This window comes from Gallus gallus, chromosome 7, assembly GCF_016699485.2.
Source record: "Gallus gallus isolate bGalGal1 chromosome 7, bGalGal1.mat.broiler.GRCg7b, whole genome shotgun sequence".
Lineage (NCBI taxonomy): Eukaryota > Metazoa > Chordata > Aves > Galliformes > Phasianidae > Gallus > Gallus gallus.
The window spans coordinates 821,975-838,785 of record NC_052538.1 but is presented as its reverse complement, the minus strand read 5'-3'; the positions used below and the strand labels follow the sequence as shown (position 1 = coordinate 838,785).

At 38.8% G+C, this 16,811-nt stretch overlaps 1 protein-coding gene across 3 annotated transcripts in view; it reads left to right on the top strand.

Moving 5' to 3' along the window:
• GULP1 (GULP PTB domain containing engulfment adaptor 1) overlaps window positions 1–16,811 on the top strand; it is a 161,780-nt gene extending 144,969 nt beyond the window's left edge. For all 3 annotated transcript variants that reach the window (XR_006939882.1, XR_005861577.2, XR_005861578.2), the window contains 3 exons: window positions 554–720; window positions 13,623–13,830; window positions 16,661–16,811. The gene's annotated coding sequence lies outside the window, so the exon portion shown is untranslated. The remainder of the gene's footprint in view (window positions 1–553; window positions 721–13,622; window positions 13,831–16,660) is intronic.

Below are 16,811 nucleotides of genomic sequence, written 5' to 3'. Positions count from 1 at the left end.
TGGCCAGCATGAGAAATGGACCATGGACCCCAGGTAGTGCCATATGTCTGCCCCGCTCACCGCAGAAATGGCGTGGGTTTATTCATCACCTAATTGGGCAACTGAATTTTCTGGCTTTCAGCAGTGCACATTTAATCTCTCTGTGCTTGTTGATCTGCTTTCACCTACAAAACGTGTGCATGATTTTCTGCTTGAACCAATGCTTTTAAAGGACAGTTCAGCCTCATGTGCCATCTCTCCCACTTCTGAGTTCCTATGGAATGGGTTGGTAATAACACTGATCCTGAGTTTGTTCTATATGCTACTTTTCAGTTATGACCATAGGGTACAGATTTGCTGCTGTCAATGTTTAGCAACAGTTTCAAATCCTGTTCCAGAGCCTCTTTGGTAATGCAATGTTACATCTGAGCTCTTCAACATCTCGCAAGACAAAGCTACTCCTTGAAAATGTAATCCAGTATTCATGGGAGTAATGTTTCGCTCAGAGACTTGGATGGGACATTGCAATTCTGCATGATCATTGACTCCTTCATGGAAACTCTTCTCATATCAGGTGTCCAAGAAGATGACTATGGACCAATCCATATTTCATCCTTCATTGTATGACTGAACTGATCCTGGACCTGGGAATTTGTTTCCCAAGATGAGATATTCACCTGGAAGACCAGTTTCGCCATCCTGAGCTTCTTTGTTTAACTCAGCCAACACGACCTCATGCAGGTAGGTGTAAAAGCATCCAGCAAACAGTTCTATGCCAGGAGCAATGGCCAAGTTATCCACTAGACACAAAGATAGGAGCTGTGGACAGACGGCAGACAAGTGCTTGGGGTGGGAGTCTTCTCCTTAATTTCCACTAATCATAGGTGATGGATATGTGCGCTGTGCCGGTTGCTGATCGGTTTTGGATTTTCTATTTGGTAATGTGCTGCTTTCTACCCTGTTCCTCTGACAAAATAAACTCCCAGCATTCCTAGAGGTGGAACCTCCGAGGCTGCATCCAGGGGTATGATCACTTTCCACAGGAGCACCCATCCCAGCTACCGATGGTCACTTCACCAAGTGCATTTTGCTATTCAATTGTCTAATAGATAGAACATACTGCTTCATTCTGCTCTCTGCTATCAATCTGTAGTGGTCCTATCTGCATCACGCTTTAATTGGTAATGCTGTAATCAGTGAGGTACCTAACTGTCTGTTTCTAGACCATTTAAGTGCATTTGGTTAAATCATTCAGTTTCCTCTCTGAAGTTTCACTGCAATTTTAATTTCTGCAGACAACCTCCAGTTGCTAATGAACATGAATTTAATTAAGATATAATTCTTTGCTAATGAGAGTGAGTCAGTCAGATACGTAAGCTAATAGTGACAGAGCTACTGCCTGTTTACAGCTCAGTGCTATAAATTCTGAGGACTGTGCACACATTAAGGAATTAACAGTTTCAGTCTGTGAGCTCTGGCTTACATGAGAACTGTTCTTCCTATATGAAGTTCTTACAGAAATGGGAACATTTGAGCAGTCATTTGCTCTTCTACCACAGTAAAACACTGTTTCACAGAGTTCCCTAGCAGTAGATAATTGTTTTCTCCAACCCATAATTTCCTCCCAGAATTAATAGATCTTAGAGATCTTCCCCCCCTGCTCTGTCATCTGTGTTAATGTGAGCCTTCAGTTTTATTTTTTATGGATAATTTTATTTATCTTTGTGAAATAAATAATTATTCTTGGACAATCAGAGCAGCTCATCAGATAAGGCCCTTTGGCCTTCACATGCATGTGCTTTCCAACCCTTTCTGGCTAGGCCAAGCACTTCTTGCTTTGCACTGATGTGAGCTTCTGACAGCATGATAGCCCTCTGCACAGGAAAAGGAACATTTGATCTGTTTTATTGTGACTGTTTTCATTTACTTGTCTTCATTTTGGCAGGCCTTATAGGAAACAGCAAGTTGGCAAAAAACACTTAACTCTGCCTACTAAGATGTGATACATTTATATTTTGAGTAAGAAAATAAATACTAAAATACATTAATTCTATATGATTACATGGCAAATCATATAGATACACAGGGACTAATTTCCCTACAGTTCGTGCTGTAAAAGAGAATAAACGTTGGCAGCCAAGGCACAGTCAACCAAAGCCATCCAACAGGATATAAACAGGCAATGCAGAGACTTGTTCTAGTTTGGTTTGGTTTGGTTTGGTTTTTTTGGATATAAGACCACGCATGTGGTTTAGTACCTTCACAAACTATATATAGCACAGAAGCTTCCAGTTCATGTGGACATTTTAGTCACGCAAACAAAGGAAAAAAAATACTTTTCAGTCTGGATTGCTTTTAGTGAGCAGATTACTTCTGAGAGGCACAATCACTTACGCCCCAGCAGCCTGGGAGCTCTCTGTTTTGACTGGTAGAGATGTGACCGTACAGTAAAAGGCAAGATGATTGTTTCTCAGTGCTATGTATTAGGTCGATACAGGTCCAACAAAGATAATCCATAGGAGGTTATGTACGGTGGCTGCTGTAGGGATATTGGAGATATATGCTGAGGTGTCAGTAATGAGATTGCTTTTCATCAGGGTAAGTCATAATATAAGGAAATGGGTGAGGAGAGAAAAGCTTAGGAGGGGGTCCTTAGCCTTGCTATTTAAAAGATAATAACATTTTAGAAAAAATAAATAATTAAAAGGGTGGAGGGTAAAAAAGTGAGCAGTAAGGGGAAAGGAGGCTTTTGTTATGTTCTGCCAAGGCACTATTTTAAAAACACTAATTCAGAAGAGTAGTACGTGCTTAAAAAAGTAAAAAGAAAAATGATAACTGAATTAATTAACTACTATTTTAAATGAAAAATAAGTGGTACTTACTATACATTTCAAGTCTGCTGCCCACTTTCCCAAAATATGTTTTTCTGCATATTAACCAGGTTATCTCCATCAAAGGACCATCAGGTAGAATTCTATATCCACAAGGAATCCTTGTATGAACCTTTCAGAGAGAATTACCTTGGTTAATTACAGAAAAACATCTAGATATTACTTAATTACTTCACCTTCTAAATCAAGAGAAAAAATTTTGAAGGCATATATTATTAATTATTTCTTACTGAATTAAATTAATTCACAGTATATGCCTTTAGTGATTCATGGCTAAAGTGTATTTCCCAGCACTCCTTAAAAGCAAAGTCAAGGAGCACTTATTTTTAGCTGAAGTAATTAGTAGCTGTGGATATTCCTTGAATGATGTGGCACAGACTTGTTGTCATTCCTTGTACAAAGGTTTTGGAATTATATGTGGAACAAGCATACATTCAAATATTCGTTTCCATTATCGTAGAAAACAAGTATGATGCATTTTTTCCGTAGTTCTTAATTTATTTCCTCATTCTAAAATTTCTTATGAAGGATCGAGCTATCCTTGCTTTTTGAGATTTATTTTCCAAGAACTGCTGTAGTCAAGAGCTCCAAGCTCCGGGACTGTCATCCTGTTGTCTTACACATACATACAAATAAAATTAAACTGGCCAAAAGAAGGAAAGAAAAAAAATGAGTACACACTTCCTATTTGTGTATGCTTGGTTGCTTCCCTCTCTGCAAAAAGGAAAATATCAGAGCATTGCTCCGCATATCTCCACTGGACTAAGGCAACCAGTCACAGATTAGTATAATAAAAGAGATTTTCCCAGGGGAAAAACTATCAGGTAAATAACAAATGAAAAAACAAAAAGAAATGTGGGGAATGCAGATGGTGAACACACAAATGGTGACAGCAACAGTTAGCTATGTTATGACTGCATAACAATGTTTAAATCACTGGTGCAGGATCTTTAATTGCTTGACATTCTGATTACTCATTCACTCATAACTTCGTGAAGGTGCTTTTTTTGTTTGTTTGTTTGGCTGGTGGTTTTTTTTTTGGGTGGGGGGGGTTGGTGTTGTTGTTATTTTTGATATATGTATATTAAACTGTAGATGTCTTTACATAAATCAGTGAACTAGAACTAGAATAGGTCTATTCTGCATATTTAAATAACAATACTTCAATGTATTATTAATTCAGAGGCATTCTCCTCATTGGAAGAAGCATATGAGAAAAGAAGATATTATATCTATCAATTTAGAAAGAAATATTTTATTCTGAAGGACTTTCTGGAATTGCCTGAGTGGTAGAATAGTGAATGTTTTCAATAATAAACTGTTTTCAACTTTAGCCCATGAGACAGAAACGACAAATTTGGTCACATGATTAAATTCTTTAAGCACACGCTGCACATCTCAAACAATCTGATCAGTGTAGTATCTAGATAGCCAGCAAAACAACACAACAATGAGAACTAGAATGATGGCTGGTCCTTGCCTGCTAGTTCAACCTGCACATTAACACTAAGGATCATTTTATGTATAGCCCAGCACCAAGAAACATATCTCACAGAAGATTTGCATGCTCCCATATTTTTGCCTATGTCTGTTCTGCTGAAGTGGAAATCTGATTCTAAAGAATCTTCCCTTTAACTTAAACAATAAAAATGGTGACTTCCAATGTTTAAGAGAAAAATAACAGTCATACCTGCATATTTCTCAGTCCTTATTGTATGGAGAACTTGAATTCAACAATTAATAGTGTTTAATCAATGTGACCCATAGACAACCAGACCTATACTTTGTAGCTGAAATATGCTGTTTAGTTGTTAAGCCTGTCCTCTGATAACAATAGGAAATGAGTTGAAGATGGCCACAGGGCAGGAAAGGTGACCTGTGTCCCTCCATCTGCTTCTGGGGAGGTCTGCATGCAGTACACTCTGCTGTATGGGCAGCCATGATGTGCTTCTGCAACTTCAAGTGAAGAGAGATCACATTTTTTTATGTTCTGCAGCTGCTCTTGCAGCATGCACTCTTACCTCCTACGGTTTGGAATATCTCAAAAACCTAAGCAATATACCTGTCTCCTCCCCAATGTTAAAACATAGCTTAGACTACCTGACAAGATAGATGAGCACGAAACACTACTGTGGAGCCTCAACTAACCCAAGCTAAAGAGGTGGAGTGCTATTAGAAAATCTTGGCACATCTTGAGTGAGGCAGATCCTAATAGGGAGCAGGAGTGTCATTCTTCTTCTTTGCAGTTTTAAAGAGTGAGCAGGGTTGACACTTCCTGGAAACCAGAAATCCCAACAGACATTTTCATTCCAACTCATCTTTATCTTATTAAATAACTAAGGCAATCCAACTGTATCAGCATGAGAAAAGCTCAGTATGTGCAAAATAACTTATTGTTCTGCAAGCAGGACCTTGTTCTGGACTTAGCAGTATCTTTCTCTCCAGCAGTCTACAGAGGACATGAGTACTAACATTCCCTGTCACACAGGTGTGTCACAATTCTAGAGGTTATTTGAAAAGAAAAATGTTTTCTTGAGAAAAGAAAGGAAAAAGTGGAACACAGCTAAGGTACATTTTCTTCTTTCAGAACTACTGAAAGTATTACACAACAACCAGGTCTTTCACTGGGGGCTGTGCTACCCAGGCACTGCCAGCCTACTGTATGTTACTGGTATTCACTGCAATGGACACACTAACTTCTACCTCTTCTGTAGAAATATTACACATTTTTCAGCCAGGCAGGCTGGGTGTGCTCTGCCTGTTAAATAGGAAGGTGAGGCAGTGATGTCCAAAGCAGCCCAGTTCTGCATTTAAAGCCAGCAAGGCTTCTTGTGAAAACAGGGCTTCAATCCCACCTCAACCAAGAGGAATGTTGAATAGCATTTCTAAACGCACCAAGTATAAAGACATTCATGCTACACAGACCCATCCAGTTCCTTAAATGCTGAGCACATTGGCACTGAAAGGGTTTTCAGAGGCCTGCATAGGCTTAGGACACAGCTCCAGCTAAAGTGTAGCCAATGAAGTGCAGGAGGATGAAGTACAGCTTAGTCCTCAGGCTGCCAAAAGCAGAGCTCAGGCATAGCACTGCAAGTTCAGCTGTGCAGCTCTGAGCTAAGCTGGGAGGCTCAGAGCGCACTGCTGTTGGACAGAGTAGCCGTGAGCCTCATGCTGTGCTTCAGGTGGGCCATGTACTTTGGCCAGGCTGTGTAACTCCTGTGCAGAGGTTTGCTGCCTATCAAAGTTACTGTCGAGTCAGGGATGCTTTTATCTTGAGCTGCCCCCTGCCGAGAATGAAAATGCACCAGATCTCTTCACTCAGATTAATTTGTTCTGTCACATTGTTTCTCCTTCCAAAGGTTACGTTGACATCTTACTGATTTGTTGCATTTGCTTTCTCTTACTAGTTATGTCTGCTCTTCTTCACACAGGGAGAGCCCATTGCTTTCCTTCATTGAAACATTTTCTGTAAGAAGGCTGAGATCACTTTCCCAAGGTGCATTAGATGGAAAGCACTGACTGTATGCTTGGAGCCCCATTCGTTCTCTGCTCTTGTCTAAGGACAAGTTTAAGTGATCTAATCGTAAATAGACTGATTGGTAGCACTATAGCCTCTTTCTGATGATTTATATGCTCTTTACCAGCATGGTCAGGAGACTTCTGCTACAAAGCATTTTTTGCGTGCCCAGACATTCATTACTTATGATGCCTCCTTTTCAAGACCTGTATTGTTTTCAGGTAGCAAGACAGCAGTGCATTGGAATGGCTGATTAGGTATGATAAATTGTAACAAATGATCTCTGCGGGAATTTTATCATCACAATTCTCAATTTTTAGAACATCGTTTCTTAAAGAGCTGAGAGCAGATTGCACAATGTATTGTTTTAGTTCTACATCCGAATCATCTTCAGTCCTGACCTCCCCTCTCCCAAGCTGCAACTGTAATGAATAGCACAATTTACAGATGGATATTGAGCGAGGAGAGATCTTCCTCCTGCTGCTGTCCGCCAGCCACTGACAATTCCACTGAAGGCTTCCATTCAAAACAAGAACATTCTGTCTCTTTTTGATTGCAAATGTGAAGCTATCAGGAGTGGAAACCTAACCATACAGTTACACTTACTGCCTATGGAGGAGCTACAGAGCAAGGAAAAAAGTCTTTCTGACTTGCAGTGCAGTTCTCTGATGCTATTGTGTCTACTCCTGCTATTTTTAGGACAAGACTTACCATTACTGTACAGGGTTGAGTAATCAAAAGTCCCTAGATCTGTATAAGTAATGTAACTGTACTAAAGAACATAAAGAAAGGTTTTTAAGATCTCTGATACAAACTAATGTGTATTGGTTCTTGTTAAATCAAAAATTGTGTGTCATGTTGTGCTTCCCTTATTTGTTACTGTGTCTTCCTAAGGAGATGAATTTGGGGACTATGATGTTCTTTTATTTTAAATTGAACTGTTTTCTCTTACCAAACACAGAAGGTATTATTTCATCCTACAAGGCAATACTGATGTCAGTGTGGATGTTTATATATTGGAAATGACCTGTTTTTTAAAGTGGAAACAATTATAGCAGAAATTGAGGTTTCCTCATAGGATTTTATGATTCAGAACAACAATTCATGCCATATAAATAAAATTGCTTCCAGCCTGAAAGCACATGTATCAGTCTTGTGGAATAGTGGACCCAAAATGGCAACTGGAAATAAAGATTTACAGTAGAAATTAATTATAGATTTAATTATCCTTTTTAGTAAGGAGAAGTTGCATAATTTTTAAAAATCAGATATAATATTAAAAAGAGAATATAGATTTTAGTAGATGCATTATGCCAGAGCAATAAAGCTTATATAAATACTTTATCTCAGCTAGAAAGAATCCAGTAGTGTTTGTGGAAGAGTGTTTGTTCTATGCAAATTAAATTGGATATGCAGAGCTACAGCAGTGCTTGCTGCATCAATCTTATTCGTGGCACACTGAAGTCACTCAGCCATATACGTGTCTGAACCAGTGTTCAGGCATGCCGGATCACTGGCAGACAGTCAAGGCACAGAGTCTGACATGGAATTTCTCAATGACTGCACCCACTGGCAAGCTGTCTAGTAAGTGAGGCTCCTTGTTGTCATCTTCTCCATTAGGGTCACGCGAGGCCAGAAGGAGCTGGCTTGAAACAAGCTCCTGCCTCACTTCCATGCAAAGCGAAGAGGAGAGGAGAAGCTCTGATGTCTTACATGCGGAGGAGAAACCTCTCTTCTTCCAAAGGGATCTTGTGGCTTTGGAAAAGCGTCTTGTTTACAGCCTTTCCTCAGCTCCCTCTCACCAGCTGATATCACTCCTGCCAATGAGCATCTGTTCTTTACCACATCTCTTATGACGAAGGAAGAGCTGAGTAGCAACAGCCGATACCTGTCCTTTATGGTGTGATCCTATCCATACATGTGCAGTGTTCCTTCAGGCTCACAGCCCATCTGTTGGACAGATTGTCTCTTGCTGTTGACACAAGATTCACTGTCTACACACAAAGTTGGAAATGAATAATAGGATAATTCTGGCTTGCAAACTGGTTTAAGTGTGTCAAGCCCATGTTTTGTGCTAGTATTTCAGAAGGGACATTGAGTCTTTCTGGAAAGTCTCCAAGGACCTGACCATCTCTCATAACATGAAAGAAGTTATAATTGCTAATTCTTATAACTGAGCAATTACTGATTCTTATTCCACTTTGATTCTTTGTCCCTGAACAATCACTGTAACCAATAAACTAAGAATGCTTTGCAACTTTCTTGCAGAGCAAACAGATCACCATATTTTGGGCAAGCCAAACCACTTGATCTCCATTAGTATCCTGTAAGATATTCTTCCAGTTACTGCGACATTGTTGTGATTCTTTTATGATTTCTTTCTTTTTTTTTTTTTTTTTAACAATAAATACTGGAACTGCATACATGGTGGAAATTTCACAATGCTGAGGTATCGTAGCCAGCCACAGAACAGGTTTCTCCTGACATTCTGTATCTCCTTCTATGCCTCTGTTCCTGTAACTTTATTACCATAAGCCTTTCTGAGTCATATTTTTCCTAACGTAATTCCTAAACCATAGAAGTGTCTTGCCAGTCCTGTTGATCATTCATTATGTAAGTGGGAAATATTCTTTTGGAAATCATGTGCTGCAAAGCTTTGAATGAATTACCTTCTGTTTCTGTTAACTCTGGTAGCCAGCGTACAGAATGCTGGTGTTAAAGAGGGAGAGTGTGTTGGTGAGAATTAATTTAGGATAAATACTAAAGACAGCCTAAGGAGGTAGGAGCCCTGAAGGATGTCAGCAGGATGAGGTATAATGTATTACCACTTGGATTTTCAGGGTGATCCTCCCAGGTACACTCACTAAAGAAGTCTGTTGTCTGTGAAACAGAAAACATAAGGGCCATCATCTTTTAAAACAGTTTCTTAACAGAAATCTGAAAAAATACTGATTTTTATGTCATTTTGTTCCTATGGCTGTTGTTGTTGATGTTTCTTCTTAATTAGATGAGTTGACTCCTGCTGATTCACTTCAGGTGCAATAAATCTATGCAACATGTTCTTAAAAATTACCTCCAGAACTGACAGAATGCATTTTGAAGACAAAATAATTCCTACTCGGTTTTTCAGTGCAAACACAGGCCCTTATGTCTCATGCATACAACCATTTTGAGTGAAATATAAAGTGAATAATTTAAAGTATTTTATTTTCAAGGGAACACAAATTTGAACTGACAAGAAAAAAATACGTATTTTTTAATATTTTGAGTATGCTCCATTGAATAGGATCGCTGTCTTTGGGAAAAGGAGGAGCGTGTTTCTGAACATGCTTTCATATCCCTAGATTACCAAAGCAGCATACCTGGGCAGGCCGGGTGAGCAGTGAGTGCTGGATGGGATGTGTAATATCTGCAGATAGATCTAAGCGTATACAGCAGGAGTGCAGCATCTCCTGCTCCAGTGCAGATGTTTTTCATACAGGAAGTCTCTAATCCAGACTTTTCCTCCTCTCCTCTTCCTGGCCTCGCATGGCCTCATTGTGCTTTTTACTCCTTCTGAAACCATTATCTACAATTGAATGGCAGCCAGCTCTGTTACAGCCTGTGTTTTTCAAAAAGTAGCCATTCATTCCAGCGATCACATTTAGCAGAGGATTCAAACTGACCAGGCTGCAGGTAGAAAGTGTTTTTGTTGTTGTTACTGAGTGTGACAGTCTAATGTGCAAATCTTGTTCCTTCCTCAATGTTTCCCATACATCCCACACTCAGATACAAAGAATATACATGCATATTTATGTCTTTACTCACTGTGAAAGCTTTCATAGCTTTTAGAAGATACTGAGGGATGCACAATGGAGGTATTTTACAAAGTGCTTTCCTGGAGGGTTTCTACTTTTGAACAGAAGTCAAGGCAAACACTGAAAGATGCTGTGCTGCACTTAGGTTGTGTTATACCTTGCAAAGCCCCTTGAACAAAACAGTTTCCCTGAGGTAAGATGCTACATTCTTGTCATGAAGTGGGAAGATGTCAGAATGACATGGATTGCTTGAGGAGTTGAATAGCAGACCTGAAATAACATGTTGCAGAGGACATATGTATTCCTCATGTTTCAGGAATTAGAAGGCAGTTTTGTACTTCTTTCCAGTGCCAAAACTCAAAGGAAAACATGTGTAATGTGTTGGAATTCAGTGGGATAAAGGAACCCTCTAAAATATTCTGTTTAGATTTTGTTCTGTTTAGAATTCACGCTAGTTATGGGCTGCTTTTCTTTTTTGTGATTATCTAATGTGCCCATTGTGTGTCTTACCTGCAACATGTTTCCTGCAAAGTGGCATTATTAAACAGCCCGAGCACCCCACATGTATCCCCTCTTTCTCATGTCACGAAAAAATTCAGAACAGTTCTATCAGGTAATTACTCCCGCAGAGATTTCAGAGCACCACTTAGAGAAGAAGTATGTGAAACACTGGTCATAAACACACTAAGCAAGTCCCTAATATGTGGGCCCCCTTGAAATGCTGTTGTCTTTACTAGTAAATGCAAGCATGCCTGGGAACACTCCCAGCACTGGGGTGTGAGTGTCTGTGCTAGTAAACAGACCTTCACCTGGCACGAGTTCAACCTTCTCCAAAAAATACTGTACCCAGTCTATTCCTGGCACGTTTTGGAGCTCTGGCAGTTAAATTGTTGGAGTTGATGCTTCCTGTGGGCAGACCCCTGGAAACTCTTGTTTTGGAAGCTACCAGCAGTTGTCTAGCATGGATGTAGGCCACCTCAGGCCACTTGGCCTCAAGGCCCAAACACATTCCTGGGCACAATCAGTTTTCTTGAGCAGATGTAGCCAGAAGACTACTACAAGAACAAGTAGAAAATTATCTTTCCTGAGAGCCTGTGCTTCATGGAAGGTTTTTTGAAAAAAAAAACTATGATCTCAGATAAAGAACATCTTTCCTTCATGATTTTAAAAGCAGGAGGTATTACACTGGCCTAAAGAAAGTATGTATCTTTAACTTTGTTACAACAGACCATTTTTTTTAGAGTAGATTTTTCCTCAGAAATACAAGAGTTGCTCTGAAAGTAATGCCTCCTATTTTATTCTGTTGGCCCATGGCATCAGAGGTGGATGTTGTTGGTATGGTAGTAGAGGATGAACCTTCCATGTCAATATTACATTACCATTTGTTGCTGTGACAGATGGTAGCAGAGAGGCAGTCTGATATAACGGTGACCGACATGGAAGGACATATGAAGCAAAAGTGTGTCACAGAATTCCTGTATTTGAAAAAAATTGCAACTATTGTCAGATAAATGCAAATCTCTGCTTAGGTTGTTCATGATTTTGAGTCTGAGAGGCAGATTCTTTAAAACAAGTAACTCTTGTGGTTTGAGTCAATTTATTAAGCTGCATTAATGAAGCATTAAGAATGAGGATGCTGAGCATGCAATGAATGCAGGTGAGACTTTGCTGAGGTTTTGGACTCAGATGACAGATGACAAACTAAGATTTTTGTAGAAATAATCTAGAAATAGACAATTACATGTCTGGTTCTAACTCTGGGCCTGCAGAATACAAGTGAAAGAAAGTTCCAGGCTAGGGCAAGAGGTTGCAGCAGGACCATTGTTTCAACTGATAGGGCTCTATCAGTTGTGGCAGCAGTTGCTGGCCTGTGATTAAAGTTAAGGCTAATGTTAGTGTTAAGGTTAAGCTTAATGAGTATGAGGGCCAGTAAACAGCAGCTCCATATGAAGCCGCTTGCCTAGTTTTTTGGTTTGGGGTTTTTTTTTTGTTCTTCTTTTTTTTTATTTATTTATTTCACAGGGTCAAAATGTTGGACTTAAACCCAGGTCCACTGACCAGAGAGGATGTTCAGTTAAGTTCAAATTCATGTTTTAGCTGGCAGTGTTTAAGGAGCTTGAACTACATACAATTGAAATATGTTTCACCCTCACAGAAGAAGATCTAGTGCCAACAGAAATACCCTAATTAGGTTCTTGTAGTTGCCAAGAATTTCAGATTAGAGGAATATCAGATGGGTTGAAATTAGGGTTCAGGTTTGTTGAGGGCTGTAGAACTGTAACTCCACAGGGTAGAAAAGCTTTCCACATGGATAAATCAGGAAGGGACCTCTTGACTAGGTCCAATCTCTCCAGCTCATGTTTAATGAGATGATTAAAGCTGAGGACAGCAAAGACCAGACCTGATCTATAGCACTGGGTACAAGCCAGTGTTGGAGCTGGGTCTCACAGACGAGCTGACCTATGGAGAAATACAGTGTAACAACCAGGATTCAGGAGGAGAGAATCGAGAACTGAGTTTCAAATTATCAGCATTTTTGTTGTAGTAAATGAGTTTTAAAGTGGTAATGGATGTGGGCTGGCACACAGTTAAGGCTGAAGATTCCAGCTTAGGCATGGATGAAACAATGTTCCAAATGGAGACTTAGTCATAGCTCCTTGTATTTTCTCCGTGGTCACCTCAGGCTGTCCAGAGATCTCAAGCCCAAGGGAGGACTGGAGTTACATGGAAGAAATATATATAGAAGAAATATAGAATATAGAAGAAAACACCTAGCCTTTTGACTAGAAATATTGATGGGTTTTGATATCTGATTCTTCCCTTTACAAAGCAGAATTTTATTTTTTATCTAAACGTAACTAGTCTTTACAGATCAGTTTCAGAATTATGCAAAAATGGTCTGTGGTAAAAATTAATTATCTATGATCTTTAGTATTACAGTCTTCAGAGTTACATCATGGATTATAAAAGTATATGCTTTCTATTAAAATAGTACGTTAACAGTGAATTTACACTGTGCAGTGTTAACCCTGGACAAAAGCAGGATGCTCTGTGTTGGCATTGCATTCTGCGTGGATGTGTTAGTTATTGGGTTGGATGGGTAGCAGAGTTTCCACATGAGAAGAATTGCTGGCTCAGGAAACAACTTTGAGAACAAGTTTGAATATATAACCTCTTCCTATTCCTTGAACAGAAAGAATAACATAATAAAAAGCAGTATCAGAAGAGTTCTCACCATAAATCTTCTCAAAATAAACAGACATATCTTGTTTAATGAGTTAAATTTACACCAACAAACAGACCATGAGTTCCCACAAGAACTTGCCCATGGCAGTCTTCCATGGTCTAAAAATCATCCTAATTGTGATCTAAAAAACACCCGGAGTTATACTAAACAACAGACCTGCAGTAGTGACCTCTGTGCTCTTTGTCCTACAGTCTGAATTCCTTTGAGGAAGAACAACATGGTATGCCCAAATTGTCATTATCAAAACATCCAGGCATCCAGGAGCAGACAAGCCCGGGATCTGTCCCTTCCTCATCCGCATAGGAGCTGTCATGCTGCCATGAGAGGGATGTCATGAAGATGATTTGTTTGATGCCAGCTCTTCCTTGAAGTGTTGAAAATAAGCTGCATTGAAACTCGGTATGATCAAGTCTTGCAAATCCACTACATAAAACAGATTCAGTTTGCTATCTGCCTTAGCATTCAGAATATTTTCTGTTTATCTTTTCTGAAATGGATGGGATGAGACTAGCCAAAAAAAGATTTGTCTAGTTGCTAGAAAACACAGCATATATTTGTTGTAAATTCATGACTCAGTAGCACACAAACTAGATTTCTAAATAAAAGCTCCTCTAGAAAAGATTCTAGATGATACAACATAAGTCTGGGAAATAGAAGGCTTTCTTGTAGGTATGAATTTTAGTCTCTAAGTGACTTCACATACAAAGCCTACTACTCCTACAAAACATGTGATTAAATGCATTTCTGTTGAGGTCTGATAAATCTGGGCTGTACAGTTTTGGGTTCACAAATATTTCCAAGTATGTCACCATTCCTTTACTGTAGTCATTTTATTTTATCTATATAGCTGACACTAAAATAAGATTATTGCACACTTATTTTCAACAACAGCAGAAGGTTTTCCATGAAGATTCACAGTTTAAAAGCATTCAGGAATATTTTGAGTAAATAGTATTGTAATTTGGGGCCTCTTACCCATTCACTTCCAGACAGTTCCAGCACTGGCACTGGGGCAGATCTTGTTAATTCAAGAAGGCTAAAATGAATATTAACTAGCCAATGACAATTCATGACATAAAGTGTGAAATCCAAAATATTCAAGTTTGCCTGTAAATGCTCACATATTTCGTATTTCCTATTCCCAATGTGACATTTATGATGGTGTTCACTCTTATATGTCCTTAAATGTTTGTGGAACACTGAGTAATTCTGGCTTTTTATTTCAGAAAAAAGTAATTGAGTAAACTCTAAGTTTCACTTCTAATATGAAATTTTTATCTCTAAGGGTGCCAGAAGACTCTTAAGAGTCTGTAGCATTATAGTTTAAGAAAATGTAAAGGATAGGGGAAAGAAAAGCATTTTACGATGTATTTAATATAGTTTTATTCTGTTTCATCTAGGATGAAATTCTTTGTCCTTTTGCTGACACTACAGTAAAAATGAAAGGTATGAGAGTGAAATGCAGAAATAAATGACAAGAGTTTTAGACACATATGAGTAATTCATCTATTGGCACCACTGCGATTGTTGACATTAATTAGCAGCGTGACTGATAATCAAATGCAATGTTGCAAAAGTTCATTCACGTGATCATTACAAAATAGGTCCTATGACAGTCCCATTTCCCCAAATCAGACTGGTTAGAATTCTCTGTATTTCATTCTGAGGCAAAATCTTGTTCAGATGATGTTAAAATATTCTCATCTTCCTTAAGACATTAATATTTTTTTCCTTGCCTCACTCCCAACCGTGCAAGATCCCTGTATGCAGAGCTCCCCCTTTGTACAGAAATTTTGTAGCATTTTGGCATGCCTTTATTTTTTTAATTATGTGTTAAGATGATGGCATGGGTATTAGTAATGAATTCAGATTTTCCACAGCTGCACACAAAGCTGATATTTTCTGTAAGGTTTAGAGGAATTAGATTGGCAAAATCCAGTATATGTCAGTGAGTGTTGGGCACCCCACTGCCTCAGCTGCTTTGAAAATCCTAAAAGGGGAGTGTTTTTCTTCTAAATAGATACATTTAGTTGTCTAAGATAAATGTTTAGAAATCAATTGAAACACCTATTCTGAATGGATCTAAATAGTACCAAATATACAGCAGTTTACTCTTGAAATAGTCTACACGTTCTCTTTTTCATAGCTCCTTCTTTTGTAAATTAAGTACCCAAGGAGCTAGCAACTGCAGTCAGTGGAAAATAAAGCTGCTGAGCAACTCTGTAAACAAACCCTCACAGCTCAGTGAGATATTCAGAGAAATATGGCCAAACAGTGATTTTTTGTTTGTGTAGTGTCTAGATGCTGGGTCTTCAATAGAGACTCTAAATACAACCCTGGTACAGCTTGGAAGGAAAGGATATACATTGGCCAGGACTTTCTTACAGGTATACAGCAAAAGTAATTGTAACGTAGAAGCTTTAAAAGCAAGGCATTGATGGCTGTTGATGCTAATGACTTTCAAAGCAAAACTATAGCAGAACATGACTCTGTGCATGGTAGTTTTCACTAGTTTATTCCCTATACCTACTGAATGCCATAGGATATATCTGTGTCAGTTAGTGTGTTCTGTTTCAAAAGTGTTACTTCTGTAGTTTCAGTGTAGAGGATCTCCATACATCAACTGTTAAAATGTTCTCCAAATGAAGTTTTAAAGCACTGTTTTTGTGCTTAATTGAAATTTTAAAATTACATTACAGAAAGTGGCTTTTTAATTTTCACTGCTTTTGAGAATGTATATTACACTTTCTGTGTGCTTTTCCATTCTCACCAAGAAGTCATCTCATGTTCCACATACAAGCAGTGTTTTTAAAACGTCAACTTCGAAGTGTGGCTTCAGTCATCTATGAATAACTTCTAACAGTACTTGACTTCAGACACTGGATTTAACAGAGTTACACTGGTTTCAAAATAGTTCAAAATAGTTCAAAATAGACAGCAGTAATTGTCAGAATTAAAAATCCATTTCCTCCCTAATTATCAGATGGTGCACCTTTGAATAAGCATGACCACTGTATCTGTGTGGGGAAAACTCTTATCATTTACCTGCTTTCACGTGTTCTTGATTGACCTGTTTATATTTCCATTCATCTAAAGATTCACAAAACACAAAGGAAAACCCATGAAAGGCACTGAGCCTGTGCCATGCTAGGGACTTCAAAATCTGAAGAACGGGAAAAAAATATTCTGATAGTAAAATGGATAATATATGTCGTTCCTCACTTCACAGTTCCCACTTCTGTGAGGTGCCAGACCATTTGGAGAGAACAATTTCAGTGCTGAGATGAGAAGCAACGTGGGTGAGAGACTGACAAGAAGCCAGCTTCTCCCACTGTATCTTGGCTTCAGTGGCAAAGCCAACTCATGCAGATCAGAGAAAG